The sequence below is a fragment of the Pan troglodytes genome, chromosome 12 (genome assembly GCF_028858775.2).
Source record: "Pan troglodytes isolate AG18354 chromosome 12, NHGRI_mPanTro3-v2.0_pri, whole genome shotgun sequence".
Taxonomy (NCBI): Eukaryota; Metazoa; Chordata; class Mammalia; order Primates; family Hominidae; genus Pan; species Pan troglodytes.
Genome location: NC_072410.2, coordinates 26,075,241 through 26,090,190, shown reverse-complemented (window position 1 = coordinate 26,090,190; position 14,950 = coordinate 26,075,241). Strand labels below are relative to the sequence as shown.

The 14,950-nt window shown below is 47.1% G+C and overlaps 1 protein-coding gene and 1 non-coding gene across 6 annotated transcripts in view; both read right to left on the bottom strand.

Annotated features, from left to right (window-relative positions):
* Window positions 1–7,545, bottom strand: part of FAM178B (family with sequence similarity 178 member B) — a 111,901-nt gene extending 104,356 nt beyond the window's left edge. For 2 of the 5 annotated variants that reach the window (XM_063789570.1, XM_063789569.1), the window contains exon 1: window positions 7,125–7,484. The gene's annotated coding sequence lies outside the window, so the exon portion shown is untranslated. Of the gene's footprint in view, window positions 1–7,124 lie in introns of all 5 variants that reach the window. The other 3 variants (XM_063789568.1, XM_063789571.1, XM_016949022.2) reach the window with 3 other exon arrangements.
* On the bottom strand, window positions 2,191–2,293 carry LOC112208282 (small nucleolar RNA U13). Its single transcript, XR_002942696.1, has one exon. It is a non-coding gene; the product is annotated as a small nucleolar RNA U13 (small nucleolar RNA).
* Window positions 7,546–14,950: the final 7,405 nt, after the last annotated feature.

The following is a 14,950-nucleotide window of genomic DNA, read 5'->3' as shown; positions in this document are numbered from 1 at the left end:
GCCTCCTGAGTAGCTGGGACTACAGACACACACCACCATGCCTAGCTAATTTTTTTGTATTTTAGTAGAGATGGGGTTTCACCACGTTGGCCAGGATGGTCTCCATCTCCTGACCTCGTGATCTGCCTGCCTCAGCCTCCCAAAGTGCTGGGATTACAGGCGTGAGCCACTGCGCCCAGGCATTTTTTTTTTTTTTTTTTTTTCTGAGACAGAGTCACACTCTGTCATCCAGGCTGGAGTGCAGTGGTACGATCTTCACTCACTGCAACCTCAATTTTTGTACTTTATTAGTAGAGACGGGATTTCATCATGTTGGCCAAGCTGGTCTCAAACTCCTGACCTCAAGTAATCTGCCCACCTTAGCCTTCCAAAGTGCTGGATTTACAGGCATGAGCCACTGCACCCATCCTATATCACATTTTCTTTATCCAGTCATCTGTTGATGGACACTTAGGTTGATTCCATAACTTTGCTATTGTGACTAGTGCTGTGATAAACATATGAGTGCAAGTGTCGTTTTGATATAACAATTTATCTTCCTTCAGGAAGATACCCAGTAGTGGGATTGGTGGGTTGAATGGTAGTTCTATTTTTAGTTCTTTGAGAAATCTCCATACTGTTTCACATAAAGGTTTGACTAATTTACATTCCCACCAACTGTGTATAAGTGTTCCTTTTTCTCTGCATCCTCACCAACATTTGCTATTTTTTGACTTTTGAGTAACAGCCATTCTGACTGACGTGAGTCGGGATTGCACTGAGTCACATTTCTGTTGAGAATGTACCTACATATCATATTGATGGGTCACAGGGAATAGGTATGTCCATTATAGTAGATAGGGCTAAACAGTTTTAAAGTTTTATCCTCCTACTAGCCACATGTCAGAATTCTCCTGTTCCATCCTTGTCAATACTTGAGATTGCTGGTATCTTAAATGTTTGCCATTCTAGTCAGTGTGTAATGGTGTTTCTTTGTGGGGTTTTTTTGTTTGTTTTTTTGAGACAGAGTCTCTCTCTGTCACCCAGGCTGGAGTGCAGTAGTGCGCAATCTTGGCTCACTGCAACCTCCGCCTCCCCGTTTTAAGCAATTCTCATGCCTCAGCTTCCCAAGTAGCTGGGATTACAGGCATGCACCACCACACCCAGCTAATTTTTGTATTTTGAGTAGAGACAGGGTTTCACCATGTTGCCCAGGCTGGTTTAGAACTCCTGAGCTCAAGTGATCCTCCCACCTCGGCCTCCCAAAGTGCTGGGATTACAGGTGTGAGCCACTGTGTCTGGTCTCCTTATGTAATTTAAAATTTAATTTTAAAAAGAATTTTGGAGATGAGGTCTTGCTCTGTCACCCAGGCTGGAGTGCAGTGGTGTGATCATAGCTTACTGCAGCCTAGAAACTCTTGGCCTCAAGCAATCCTCCTGCCTTAACTTAGCCTCTTGTGTAGCTACAACTACAGATTCATGCCATAATGCCCAGGCAATTTTTTATTTTTTGTAGAGGTGGAGGTCTTTCTATGTTGCCCAGGTTGGTCTCAAACTTCTGGGCTCAAGTGATCCTCCCACCCTGGCCTCCGAAAGTGCTGGAACTACAGGCATGAGCAACTGAGCCAGCCTCCTTGCATTTTTTAATTTGGGTTTCCCTGGTTCTAATGAGGTTGAGCACCTTTTCATATGGAGTCCTGACCTAGATATCTTTTTTTTTCAATTTTTACATTTTAAATTTTTGTGGGTACCTGTAGACATCTTCTTTTGTAAAGTGCCCATTCAAGTCTATTGCCCATTTTAGATCTGTGAAGTATTCTTTACACAGTCTTGAAATGAGCCTTTGATCAGTTATATGCGCTGCAAATATTTTATTCCACTGAATGGCTTCTCTTTCATTCTATTTATTTTTTTTCTTTGAGACAGAGTCTTACTCTGTCACCCAGGTAGGAGTGCAGTGGTGCGATCTCAGCTCACTGCAACCTCCCGGGTCCAAGTGATTCTCCTGCCTCAGCCTCCCAAGTAGCTGGGATTACAGGCACCCGCCACCATGCCCAGTTAATTTTTGTATTTTTAGTAGAGATAGAGTTTCACCATGTTTTCTGGGCTAGTCTCGAACTCCTGGCCTCAAGGGATCCACCCACCTCAGCCTCCCAAAGTGCTAGGATTACAGGCGTGAGCCACCGCGCCCAGCTCACTCTTTTTTGGTAATCTCAAATGGGTAATACATTGACTTCGTAACAAGGTCTCAGGGTGGCACATCTCACACATGCACGTGAACACTCAATCATCATGCTTATGAATCACAAAGGATCATTTCACTCTATTAATGGTATATTTCGATAAAGAAAAGTCCTTAACTTTAATGTAGCCCAATTTATCAACATTTTCTTCTGCAGTTGGTGCTTTCTGTATCCTGTTTAAGAAACTGTCCTCTTTGGGAGGCCAAGGCGGGCAGATCACAAGGTGAGGAGATCGAGGTCACCCTGGCCAACATGTGAAACCCCATCTCTACTAAAAATCAGCCAGGCGTGGTGGTGGATGCCTGTAGTCCCAGCTACTCGGGAGGCTGAGGCAGGAGAATGGCGTGAACCTGGGAGGCGGAGCTTGCAGTGAGCCGAGATGGCTCCACTGCACTATAGCCTGGGTGACAGAGTGAGACTCCGTCTCAAAAAAAAAAAAAAAAAAAAGAAAGAAAGAAAGAAACTGTCCTCTAGGCTGGGCACAGGGGCTCACACCTGTAATCCCAGCACTTTGGGAGGCTGAGAAAGGCAGATTGCTTGAGTCCAAGAGTTTGAGACCAGCCCAGGCAACACAGTGAAACCCTATCTCTACAAAAAAATGCAAAAATTAGCTGGGCATGGTGGTGTGCACCTGCAGTACCAGCTACTTGGGAGGCTGAGTGGGAGGATCATCTGAGTCCAGGAGGTCAAGGTTGCAGTGAGCTGTGATCACACTACTGCACTCCAGCCTGGGTGACAGAGTAAGACCCTGTCTCAAAAAAAAAGAAAAAATCTTCCTTTATTCCAAAGTCGTGAACATATTCTCATATGCCAGCTTTGAGAATTTTTATTATTTTGTATTTCACACTTGGATCCATAATCCACACAAGAAACATTCTTCACTTTTTAATTGATGTATAACTTACAGTACATAAATATATATATTCATATAGTATATGTACATACTTTATATATATTATTATTTTATTTTAGAGACAGGGTCTGGCTGTGTCACCCAGGCTGGAGTATAATGGTGCAATCTTGGCTCTGCAACTTCTGCCTCCCAGCGTCAAGTCATCCTCCCACCTCAGCTTCCCGAGTAGCTGGGACGACAGGCGTGCACCACCATGCCTGGTTAAGTTTTGTATTTTTTTGTAGAGATGGAGTTTCACCATATTACTCAGGCTGGTCTCGAACTCCTGAGCTCAAGTAATCCACCCGCCTCAGTCTCCCACAGTGCTGGGATTACAGGCATGAGCCACCGCACCTGGCCTAATTTATTTATTTATTTTTGTTAGAGACAGAGTCAGTCTCTGTCATGTAGACTGCAGTGCAATGTCATGATCACAGCTCTTTGCAACCTTGAACTCCTGGGCCCAAGCAACCCTCCTGCCTCAGCCTCCTGAGTAGCTAGGAGTGCAGGTTCACACCACCATGCCCAGCTAATTTTTTTTTTTTTTTTTTTTTGTAGAGACAGGGTTCTTGCTATGTTGCCCAGGATGGTCTTGAACTCCTGGGCTCAAGCAATCCTCCTGCCTTGGCTTCCCAAAGTGCTGGGATTACAGGCGTGAGCCACTGCACCCAGTCTAATTTATTTTATTTTAGAGATATAGTCTCTCTCTGTCACATAGACTGGAGTGTACTGTCATCATCATAGCTTCCTGCCACCTTCAGCTCTTGAGCCGAAGCAATCCGCCTGCCTCAGCCTCCCGAGTAGCTAGGACTACAGGCACACACCACCATGCTGGCTAATTTTAAAATATTTTTGTAGAGACAGGGTTCTTGCTACCTTGACCAGGTCGGCCTTGAACTCCTGGGATCAAACAATCCTCCTGCCTCAGCCTCCCAAAGTGCTGGGATTCCATGAGCCACCATGCCTGGCTCTAAATGCACAAATCTTAAGTGTTCAGCATGATTGATTTTTATGTACATATGTGTACATTTAGTATAAATGTGTGTCTGTGTGTGCATATATATACACATATATATACATATGGTAACCATTACCAGATCAACATATTGAATATTTCTTACATTCTAGAAGTACCTCCTCCAGTCAATAACCCCAAAGGTTATACTACTCTGCCTCTATCACCACCAATTATTTTGCCTGTTCTTGAACTTCACATACATAAAATCATATATATATTTTTTTGAGACATAGTCTCGCTCTGCTGCCCAGACTCGGATGGTGTGATTACAGCTCACTGCAGCCTCAACCTCCTGGGATCAAACAATCCTCCTGCTTCAGCCTTCTGAGTAGCTAGGACTACAGGTATGTGCCACCATGCCCAGCTAATTTTTATATTTTTCTGTAGAAACAGTTTCATTGTGTTGCCCAGGCTGGTCTCAAACTCCTAGGCTCAGGTGATCTGGTCACCTCAGCTAACAAAACGCTGGGATTACAGGCGTGAGCCACTGCATCCAGCTAAATCATCAATTTTGTGCACTTCTGCATATATTTTGTTCAACATTATGCATGTGAAAATCATCCACGAACTACTGCTACATGTATGTTGTTGCATGTTTATGCCTGTAGCAGTAGTTCATGCAGCAGTTCAGTAATCTTTATTACTATACAATATTTCATCATATGAATAACTACTACTTATTTATCCATTTCGCTGTTGATGAGCATTTGAGTTATTTCTTGTTTCAAGGTATTATGAATAAATCTGCTATGAATTTTTTTTTTCCAAGACAGTTTCGCTTATTGCCCAGGCTGGAGTGTAATGGTACAATCTCGGTTCACTGCAACCTCTGCCTCCCGGGTTCAAGCGATTCTCCTGCCTCAGCCTCCTGAGAAGCTGAGATTACAGGTAGGTGCCACCACACCCAGCTAATTTTTAGTAGTGATGGGGTTTCACCATGTTGGCCAGGCTGGTCTCGATCTCCTGACCTTGTGATCCGCCACTTCAGCCTCCCAAAGTGCTGGGATTACAGGTGTGAGTCACCGTGCCCTGCCAAAGTGGTACATAAAAACTTTCACTCCGCCACCAGGAAGACAATTTGCCCAACCTGTTCAATACAGTTCCCACTCAACAAACCCCAATTTACCATCTTCTATGTGTCAGGCAGTATGCTGAGCATTGGGACCTCAAGGATGAGGAAGATGCAGTCTCTGCCCTAGAGGAGCTTACAGCAGCAGGAGGTTTCTGTCATAGGACAGACCCAGGGCTCACCAAGACTCAAGCAGATGATGAAGCCTGGGGCTCACTGGCCCAATCAGCGTATTCAGACTGGCTGGCTGCTTATGAGGCTCTTGGGCCAGGGCTGCCTGCTCAGTGGGCAGCTGACTCTAGCTGCTGCAAAATGCCTTTCACTCAAAGGTGCTATCTACCAGTGATTATACGGCATTCCAATTTTACCTGGAAGGGAGATGCAGCTACCAGCTGTTTCTTCCCTCTCCCAACCACAAAGTAACACATTTTTCATTTGTCTATCTATTGTTTTCAGGTTTTTGCTTTTGCCAATCCCCTCCCTCACATGCCTTGAAACAAGCACTTTCAAAGACAAAGACATAAACAACAAAAGGGTGCAGGCTGAGGTGGGTCATCTTCTCTGCCTGCGTCTCCAACTCTGGATCCTGCAGTTACTGGCTGACTCCTTCATCACAGCTAAGATGCTGCTGGGTTTAAGGCACTGTGACTTTCTGTGCCACTAAGACCGACAAAAAGCTGCCAAGTGAACGATGACACAAAGAAAGACACAAACTGTGGGACCCAGCCCAACTTCAGAGCTGTTAAAATGTGAACAAAAATGCATCCCGGAATGGATGGAAACCGATCATTCTAGTTGGTGTGACCTGCTCCAGTGCCTACAGTACGTGTCCTGACAGCGTGGGAGGGGATATGAAGGCCCCCCAGTCAAACAGGAGACAGCCTTAGCCTCCAAACTTAACTTTGTTCTCTCTTTCCCTCCTGGGGCCCAATACCCGCCAGCCAGGACCTGTTTCTCCTCCATCTCACATTCTTTCCAGGTTCAGGACTGAAGTCGTCTTGTTCAGCTCCTTGGCTTGGCCATGCTCACTCTACAATGCAGCCCATGGATGGCGCCCCCTCTGCCCAGCACATCCCTCTGCCTGGGCTCCTGTCTCCCCGAATCCTGCAAACCCCAGCCCCAGCCTTTAGCGTTCAGCCGCCCTCCCCGCTTCCCTCATCCTCCCTCGCGTCCTCGCAGTGAGATTTCAACATGTCATCTCAGTTTTTTTGTTCTTTTACTTTCCTGACTACAAGAAAAATAAAATAATCTGTCTTAAAGTGTAGCATGAGGCCAAATAATTACGGAATCCCAAGTGCTTTGGGCCCTGATGTCAAAAGAGCCAAGATGAATTCAGAATATTACAATGGTGCTGTTTCTGCGAATACTGCTTTTTCAAGACGTCTTATTCCTAACATCATGTTTTATATCCATCCTTTTAAACAAATATTTAACAGCCTGGGAATGCTGGCGAGGGCAGCGGCTCCTGTCAGCAAGGACTGAGCTCACAATTTGAAAGATGAAAGGAGATGCGTTCTACCCACAAAGAAAACGGTCTCCAGCATCATAAACTCCACATCCATCAAATCGGGCAGGGGCTGGGAATAGAAAGCCTTTCTGGAAAGAAAACACCAGCTACCCTTTGCACCCTGGGGAACATTAAAAATCAAAACAAAACATGCCACATCAACCAAAACATAAACCAATCTAAGGTTCCACCCCACCAAGGCCGGCCGCGCAGTGGCCTGTGGAGAGGAGGGCCCGGCTCACGTCGGAACCCGAACCACGCGGGGTCGCAGGAACCTGAAAAGCGCCAGAGTAGCCCGGCGGCCGCACCGGCGCTGACCTGCAGGGCCTGGACCAGCCAGGAGTCCCAGGGAAGTCGAGATGCTCTCTGAGCGCTAACCACGGGCCCCTGCGGTTCCTCGGCCTCAGTTTCCTTACCTGTAAAATGGAGCCGCTGATCCTGCCTCCTGAGTTGTGGAGCGAGGCCCGCACCTGGAAGCCTTGGCCACAGAGGGCGGGAAGGGCAGGGCTCCGGGGGCGAGGGAGGGTGGCGGCAATTCGCACAGCCTCAGAGGACCGGGCCAGCTAGCCCGGAAAGGAAGCAGGAGCAGGCTCCCCAGGCGGTGCAGTGGGAGGACCCCAAGAGTTGCGTCCCTAGAGCCAGGGCCGCCAACGTTGCACCTAAAGATCCAGTTCTGGGGATTGAGTTCCGACTCCAAGCCAAGCGGCCTGCTCACAGCCGCCGCCACCGCCGCCAGCTGGGGAGCTCGCCGGCCACGTGCGTACCCTCTTCCTGTTAGCCCTCCACGTGCGCGCCCTCTTCCTTCTCGCCCTCCACGTGCGCGCCCTCTTCCTGCTCGCCCTCCACGTGCGCATCCACGTGCGCGGGAGTTGGCTGGCGGAAGCTCCTGCCCCCAGGCAGGCCTGGGCAAGGCGCACTTGTAGCTTGCATTTAGCAAGACAGTGAGACAGTGGCCTAGCGCGGTGCCTCATGCTTATAATCCCAGCACTTTGGGAGGCTGAGACGGGACGATTGCTTGATCCCAGGAGTGAGAGACCTGCCTGGGCGACATGGCGAAACCCCGTCTCTACTAAAAATAAAAAAATTAGCCTGGCGTGGGCAGGGCACGGTGGCTCACGCCTGTAATCCCAGCACTTTGGGAGGCCGAGGCGGGCGAATTGCCTGAGGTCAGGAGTTCCAGACCAGTCTGGCCAACATGGTGAAGCCCTGTCTCTACTAAAAATTAAAAAAAAATTAACCGAGCTTGGTGGCTGGCGTGCGCCTGTAATCCCAGTTGCGCAGGAGGCTGAGGCAGGGGAATTGCTTGAACCAGGGAGGTGGAGGTTGCAATGAGCCGAGATCGCGCCACTGCACTCCAGCCTGGGCGGCAGAGCAAGACGCCGTCTCAAAAAAAAAAAAAAAAAAAAAAAAAAAAAAAAGCCGGGCATAGTGGTGCAGTGCCTGTAGCCCCAACTACTTCAGAGGCTGAGGTGAGAGGATCACTTGAGCCTGGGAGGCGTAGGCAGAGGTTGCAGTGAGCCGAGATCGTGGCACTGTACTCCAGCCTGGCGAAAGAGCAAGCCCCCATCTCTAACACACACACACACACACACACACACACACACACACACGTGTGAGATAGCTGTGTCTGTTTGGCAGTGATGAGCTTCCCTTTATGGGAGATTTACATAATTATTCATAAAGGAGCGGGAATGGGCATTACTGTTAAGCATGTTACGGGGTCTCCCAGATGTGCATGTGCGTGCTAGTACACCACATCACATGTCTCATTAGCATTTTAATTCCTCACCCAGGGGTGTGTTTTTTAGCATTAAAATGAGCATAGGTCATTCCAAGGACACTCTAATCATGGGTTTCTGCACTTGTGTGAATTTGGGGATTTTCCCTTCTGCTGTTCATCCTCTTCGCTGCAGGATGTTCTAACTAGGAGCCTGATGCAGTTTATGCACCAGTGGGCGGTTTGTTCTCTCCATCAATCTGGCAAGTTCATTCCCCTTTAAAGGAGGCTATGACCACTTTATCTAAACGACCTCATTTTCCCCCTCAGAGACTTTGGGTCCATGTTCTTATGAAATGTGGAGGGCTGGGTCATTTTTTCTGGAGCTGCTTCGTGCTGAGACAGGACCAGGGCCCAAAAGTCTCTTCTTGCCTGATTTAAAGTGATAGGGGTCATATCCTCCACTGGGATAAGTTGAAATCCTTGCATAACTATCAATCTAGGAATTGTTGTAACCTAGAAGACACAGACTTTAAAGGAGCTTAAACAAGCAAGGACCAAAGGTCAGTAGTAATAAGATGGCTATTGTAAGTCCCATGAAAGGTAGCAGAATGAAGCATCACATCATTATTCAGCAAGCAGAAGAACAAAAAGAGCTCCTACAAATAGGAGACCTGAGATGGGACTACCTTATGTTAAAGTAATATTAATCTCTTTATTTGGGGTGTTGGCATCTTTTCTTGAAAATGAATGTTAGGTCTTCTATAGGCTTACAAAAGGATTTTTAATTTTTAGTTGCTGATGTAGAGTCCTGTGGAAACGTAAGGGAAACAGGTTTTATCCTAGAGAGATGCACCCAGCTGGCAATGTCCTGGATTCTCTGGACTATGGTGTGTTATGGTGGTCAGCTGGGCTTTTGAGAGTGTTCCTATGAGAAGGGGTTCAGTTGGTTTCATTGGTTTTAAAGAAGCCCCCAACGAGGGTAGCAACAAGGGAGTTAGGCATTCACGTCCTTGATTCTGCAAATTAAAGGTTGGGTGGCTGGGCACGGTGGCTCACGCCTGTAATCCCAGCACTTTGGGAGGCCGAGGCAGGCGGATCACGAGGTCAGGAGATCAAGACCATCCTGGCCAACATGATGAAACCCCGTCTCTACTAAAAATACAAAAAATTAGCTGGGTGTGGTGGTGGGCGCCTGTAGTCCCAGCTACTCAGGAGGCTGAGGCAGGAGAATGGCATGAACCCAGGAGGCGGAGCTTGCAGTGAGCCGAGATGGCGCCACTGCACTCCAGCCTGGGCAACAGAGTGAGATTCCATCTCAAAAAAAAAAAAAAAAAAAGGTAAAAAGGTTGGGTAAAGTATCTGGTCCGGGTTTTTCATCAATTCCCGTGGCAGTGGAGTGTTTGGCCTATTTGGCTTACTAGGGTCGACGGCAGAATGTAAGGACTGACAGGCTGGTCCCTGTATGTAATAGAAAATTAGCTACACCTGCCACGTGCAGGGTCACTGGATTCCTCTGTGGTAATGGGGACTGAATGACAGCCAGTGTTAGCCTTGGGTCTCCTCAGTCTTTAGTCAGGGCCATCAAGGAATTGGAAGCCCCTGTCTCCCTCCGGAGTTGGGGGCAGTCCTGCTTCCGGTGACTGGCATCTCTGCATTGTGGATATGGTCTAGGTGGAGCGGACTTTTGGGCATTTTGTCCCTTGGTCTGGCAGTTTTGGGGCCAGTGTCCTGGTTTTAAGTGTAGCAGGTGTCCCCAGATTGGGGCTTGGTCTGGACTGGCTTGTTCTCTCTGATAGCAAGGGCCAATAATCGGAGGCCTGGTTTATGTCTCTTGCCTCTTCCCTCTTTCACTTTTTAGCCTCTTCTACTCTGTCTCATTATAGAAGACTTCAAAGGCTACATTAAGTAGCTCATTCATTGGTGCCGGGGGACTTACAGCCAGTTTTTGTAACTTTCTCTTAATATCTGGAGCAGATTGACTAATAAAATGAGTCCCCAGAAGAATTTGACCTGCCTCAGAGACAGCATCTACATTGGTATATTTTCCTAATGCCTTTACAAGGCACCCCTGTGAAGACTCAAAAGGACCATATAATATTTCAAAGGTGCTGGGTTGCAGATTGGTCTTGGGAGCCGCTCTTACTTGGAGGAACGCTAGAGGCAATCACTTTAATAAGGACTCAGAAGTCTCTTGCCAGAGCTTCGCCAGAGTTTTCTTTACAATTAGCTTTTTCTAGCTTTCCTGAGGATGGAGGTCTCCAGGAAGCATGTAAATGATCACTTACTCCTAGAGTGGTAGCACTTGCTGGGTTATTTTGGAAACAAAGGAGGGGCCATTGTCGCTTTGGAGTGACATAGGTAGCCCAAATCGGGGAATGATTTCTTTTAAGAGGCACTTGTGCCTTTTCTGTTTTGGTGGAGTAGGCTTCAATCTATCCCATGAAAGTATCTGTAGAGATCAGTAAGTGCTTAAATCTTTATACTGGTGGAACTTAGGGAAAGTCTAACTGTCTGTCTTCCCCTGGGTACCTTCCTCTCCTCTGTACTGGCATCAGTAATGGAAGTGGCCTTATTTTCCTTTCTGGGTTATTGATAGAGTAAAGTGGTCTCGCTGTAGTGTGTGCTTTTGCAGTAGTAGCTAAGCCTGTTCCCTTAAGGGTTCATGTGACCAAAGCGTTAGAGAGCCCCTTCCTAGGTGTCTGTAACCCCCTTTGATTAATTTGCATTGATGACCTTGAGGTATTAAAAATTTTGAATTTTGGGGCCGGGCACGGTGGCTCACGCCTGTAATCCCAGCACTTTGGGAGGCTGAGGTGGGCAGATCACGAGGTCACGAGATCGAGACCATCCTGGCTAACACGGTGAAACCCTGTCTCTACTAAAAATACAAAAAAATTAGCCAGGCGTGGTGGCGGGCGCCTGTAGTCCCAGCTACTTGGGAGTCTGAGGCAGGAGAATGGCGTGAACCCGGGAGGTGGAGCTTAAAGTGAGCCGAGATCGTGCCACTGCATTCCAGCTTGGGCGACAGAGCAAGACTCCATCTCAAAAAAAAAAATTTGAATTTTGGGTCCACCGTCATTAGGGTCTTGGTATTATCCCTGTTCAGTTGCCCACTCCCTTTCAGTTTGTGTGTCTGCAGGCACTAGCTCAGGAGCCATAGTTTCTGGGATGGGAGCCCCTGCTACAAATGGAAGGGACACAGCCTGTTTAGCAGTTGCATTTGCTAAATTATCATTTTTTTTTTTTTATTGTTGTAGAGTTCCCTCTTTGGTGTCCCCTGCAGTGCATAACATCAACTGGTAACTGCTTAGTCTTTGGGCTAAGTCTGACATTGAGAAAAGAATGTGAACTCGAATGGTCCCTGCCTCTTTGTTAGTTAATTCCCTACGAGGGAGTAACCTGTTTTCTGGTTTGAGTGGGTGTCCTAGCGCAACTGGGCCCTTCTGGGAGTGCTGGGTGAATGGGTTGATATGGAGGAGGTGCAGTAGAAGACTGCAAGTCTGGTGAGGAAGGACCACTAGAAGGAGTAGAGGCTCTAGAGGTTTGAGGAATGATCCTTGGACTAGATTTGAAGAAGGAGAGCTGTTAGTGGGAGGCATACTTCCTAATACAGTGTCATGAATTACATCAGATTCCCTTGAACCCTTCTGAACAACATGGGCATAACACATTTGTCACTGGTCTCTAAGACACTTGTGGGTTTTAATTTTTTTTTTTTAATAGAGATAAGGCCTCACTATGTTGCCCAGGCTGGTCTCCTGAGCTCAAGACAGCCTCCCACCTTGGCCTCCCAAAGTCCCAAAGTGATTACAGGCATGAGCCACTGCGTCTGGCAGAGACTTGTCTTAATGTAAAACCGTTTGGTTAGAGGGAGGAATAATGTCAGGTTGCCCTGGGCCCTTGGGGAATTTCTGACCTTCCTTTCCTTTTATAAAAAGGTTTAATTATAAAATGGTATTGTTGGGCCAGGCACGGTGGCTCACACCGGTAATCCCAGCACTTTGGGAGGCCGAGGTGGGCGGATCACGAGGTCAGGAGATCGAGATCATCCTGGCTAACACAGTGAAACCCCGTCTCTACTAAAAATACAAAAAATGAGCCGGGTGTGGTGGTGGGCACCTGTAGTCCCAGCTACTTGGGAGGCTGAGGCAGGAGAATGGCGTGAACCCGGGAAGTGGAGCTTGCAGTGAGCGGAGATCGCGCCACTGCACTCTAGCCTGGGCGACAGAGCGAGACTCCGTCTCAATAAATAAATAAATAAATAAATAAATAAATAAAATGGTATTGTTTGGGGCCATGCCGTATTACAAAAGAAGAGAAGTCTCTTTTTTTTCTAGTCCATTCAGTTTAAAATAAGACCAATTTTGGAGAATGCATCTGAGGGGGCAGTGAGCAGAGGGTTGGTTACTGGATTGTTCCGCTCTCATACCACTATAAAAACTACCTGAGACTGGGTAATTTATAAAGAAAAGAGGTTTAATTGACTCACAGTTCCACAGGCTGTACAGGAGGCATGGCTGGGGAGGCCTCAGGAACTTACAATCATGGCAGAAGGTGAAGGGGAAGCAAGTACATTTTCACATGGTGATAGGAGAGAGAGAAAGAGAGTGAAGGGGGAAGTGCCACACACTTTTAAACCATCAGATCTCGTGAAAACTCACTATCATAAGAATAGCAAGGAGGAAATAGCCCCCATGATCCAATCACCTCCCACCAGGTCCCTCCCCCAACATTGGGAATTGCAATTCAACATGAGATTTGGGTGGGGACACAGACCCAAACCATATCAGTTACCCATCTTGATTAGTAGCCTAATGTCAAAAAAAAAAAAAAAATGAAGAAGGCTCTAAGCCTGAAGGGACAAAATTTAGCTTGGGCGTCCCCTTACTTTCGCTTGGGCTTCCCAGGCCCCGCTGTCCCTGGTGTCAAGCGTACCTTGATGGCCAGCTGACAGTCTTCTCGAAAGTGGTTTTACCAGTTTTCCCACAAGGAGAGGTACCACTTCTAGTCCCTGTCTTTACAGTTATTGGTGAGTGACCAATGTGGAATGAGGCAGATAAACTTCTTTTCCTCATTTAGCTGAGGGAGTCTTTTCCTGGGCTTAGACTCTTCTGGCCTTTTCTGTACATCTAATGCTCTCTTATTAAAGGCCCAGGACTTGGGTGGGCAGCCCTAGAGCTGACATTTCTATGGTACCATGATCTCTCTACATCCCATTTTCCTCTGTTAAAGAGCAACTGTATGGAGGGAAAATGAAGCAGGGGAAAAAAGAGCAACTTAAGGATCTGGAAAACAGCCAAGCCTACTAGGGTTGGGGGAGCATCAATTGATTGAAAGACCCGTTTTTGGCGAGGTGCGTGGCTCATCCCTGTAATCCCAACACTTTGGGAGGCCAAGTTGGGCAGATCACCTGAGGTCAGGAGTTTGAAACCAGCCTGACCAACATGGAGAAATCCCGTCTCTACTAAAAATACAAAATTAGCCAGTCATGGTGGTGCACGCCTGTGATCCCAGCTACTCGGGAGGCTGAGGTAGGAGAATCGCTTGAACCAAGGAGGCGTAGGTTGCAGTGAATTGAGATTGCACCATTGCACTCCAGCCTGGGCAACAAGAGCGAAATTCTGTCTCAAAAAAAAAAAATAAAGAAAGAAAGAAAGAAAAGAAAGGCCCTTTTTCTATTTGCCTGATCTTTGCTTTAAAACATTGACAAAGTTGTCTGATTAGGGATACAAAAAGGCTGAGATCCCCAGTTTTGAGATCTTTTACTTGGTCACGATAAGAATGTTCATACAATCTAATGTGTTCCTGACAGACAAGACATTTGACAGGATTCACCCAAGAAACCAATTGGGAGATTAAGGAATAAAATTCATCACCCCACCCATAAGGGATTAAAGAACAAAAGTAATAGTTATCATCAGCAGCAGAAGACGGATTGAAAGGTCACCTGGCATTATGCAGCCTAGGCTTTTTCCCCGTCGCTTTCATATGTGCCAGCTGTCTGACTGGACTAAGACAGCCACACGCTACTTGAGGAGAGTCTAACTTTCCCATCTCCATGAGTCACCCACAGGTGAACTGGAAACCAGTTGGATGGAGCATGACAGTCTTAGCTGAAGGGAATTATCAGGTGGCCAAAAGGAGGATATAAAGAGAGGAGGAAGATTAGACCTGTAGCCATGAGGTGGTGAGATCATTCTTACTTCTTGACTCAGTTTACCCAGGTCCTGCTGCAGTTGCCAACTTATGGTGTCGTTGGGCCGATTCAGGTTCTTGACTGCTGCACAAAAGAATTTGAGAGCAAGTACAAAGCAAAAATAGGTAAAGAAGTTTATTGCAAAGCAAAGGTATACTGGGACGGCTGGGCCAGAGCGGGCTGCTCAGAAGTGAGAGAGTTGTCTGGCAGTGAGGTGCTTCCCTATATGGGAAATTTACATGATTATTCATAAAAGAGTGCGAATGGGCATTGCTGTTAAGCATGTTGTGGGGTACCCTCGGTGTGCATGTGCTATTGCTGTACAT